Here is a 1,904-nt window from a genome sequence, read left to right as displayed (position 1 = left end):
TTTAAAGATTGTGAACTGTCCACTGCCTGAAGTTGCCTCCTCTCGCAGTGGACATGTCCCACAAAATGTGAGACTGAGACATAGAGACTGTCTACTTTGGTTGCATTGTAATGATAATGATGTTGTGGCATGCCTCCTGGTGGAGATTTGTACTCCATTGAGCGCACCTTTCTAGTATATTACTTTTTCTCTCTGTATGTACCCATTCTTTTTCTTTCCCATCTTCTTCGGTGTGCTCAACTGTTCCTCTCTACTTTCCCTTTATTTCCGTTTCAGAGTCCCCACCCTCCTCCTTCCCTGAGTGGCCATGAAGGAGGCCGTAGTGGGCAATCGATACCCAGTGATGTGGGGAAATCATATTTTTTTCCCCTTTTCTCCTTTAGCAAATTCAATTTGGTCCTTAACATTCCAGTGGCTTTAATTAGATGCCCATGGTAGCAAATTGCAATTTACATTTTTATAGTTTTTCAAGTTAATTAGCTTGCTCACTCAGCCAGACCTGGCTTGTTTATGCTACACCCCAACTCGCATCCCCACCCCTCCCTTTCTCACTCGGCCCCAACCCCCCAGCTTAATTTTTGGGGGTCTCTCCTCACATCTGTTTGTTGCAGGGGTTTCTTTTTTCCTCCAAAGAGAAATTTTAATTAATAAGGCTTAATGTCTCACAACTCCTTCTGAGCAAATCCAATCACCAAAAAAAGGGAAAAAAAGAAGAAATAAAAAAACATTTTTATGAGCCTTTTAGGAAGATAGGATATCAAAAAATGTCCCTAACCTCCTGCTTGCCATTACCTCTCATCACCACCAACAAACAAACAGATAAAAAACACTTTAATCACCACTTTTAAGACCTGAAACATAATTGAGCTTGTATCACATCTTTCTTGTTCAACTCTTTTCTTCGGCTACTTGCTGTACTGAGTTCTCTGGTTCTTGGCCTTGACTTGTGTGAATGCTCTGTGGTTCTGACACTTTAAGTCACATCAGACTGGAAAGGAATTTCCACTGCCACGTATTGTTGTGGAATAACAGAGCTGTTCATGTACCACTACCAACTGTCCTTACCAACTGACAAGTACAGATGAGTGACTGCCTTCTTTTTTATTTTTCTCTTCTTCTCTTTTCTTATTCTCAATGCATTGTTAACTGTAAAAAACAAATTATCCCCAGAAATTTTACAATTTAGTCATTTAGCAGACACTCTTATCCGCAGCAAATTAGAGGAAATGAAAGGTCTAGTGTTGAAACAACACTGCACGTGTGGGATTAGAGCGCAATGAGAAGAAAGATACGTAACACTCCTATTGTAGCATCTAAGCAGACACAAACACAATATATCCAGTACGTAATCTGGACTTGGTTCTGGTAGAAATGGAGGTGGGGTTTTAGACTTCAGAGGAAGATAGCGATTGTCTCTGGAGTCCTACCGAAAGGAGTGAGGTCATTCCAGAGCAAGCTTGGGAGTCAGGAAGGAGGAGAGTGTGTGGCCAGCTGGGGTGGTGGCATGGATGGTGGCCTGTGGTAGCAGGCAGCAGTGTGCGGGATGGGGTTAGATCATAGCCTGCAGGTGCACAAGAGAGAAAGAGGAGACTGAAGACCACATACTGTAAGAGTGTGCTTCTGTGTACTGTTCTGTACTGTACCGTGTGTGTGCGTGCGTGCATGCGTGCGTGTGCCGTGCGTGCGTGCGTGTGTGTGTGTGTGTGACAGAATGAGAATGATAAAGAGCGAGAGAGGGAGAGGGAGAAAGAGCGCACGTGCGAGAGAGGAGTGAGTCAGAGAACGACTGGGCCAAAGAGACAGTCAGCCAAGCAGACAGGCGAGTCACCTCTACTGTCAGTCAGCAGCCCCCTTATGAGCCGAGGACTAAATGAAACAAGGCCTCGGAGCTCCTATATGTTGCC

Source organism: Gymnoscopelus microlampas (assembly GCF_963454915.1).
Source record: "Gymnoscopelus microlampas genome assembly, chromosome: 20".
Lineage (NCBI taxonomy): Eukaryota > Metazoa > Chordata > Actinopteri > Myctophiformes > Myctophidae > Gymnoscopelus > Gymnoscopelus microlampas.
Note: the sequence above shows the minus strand (reverse complement) of the source record.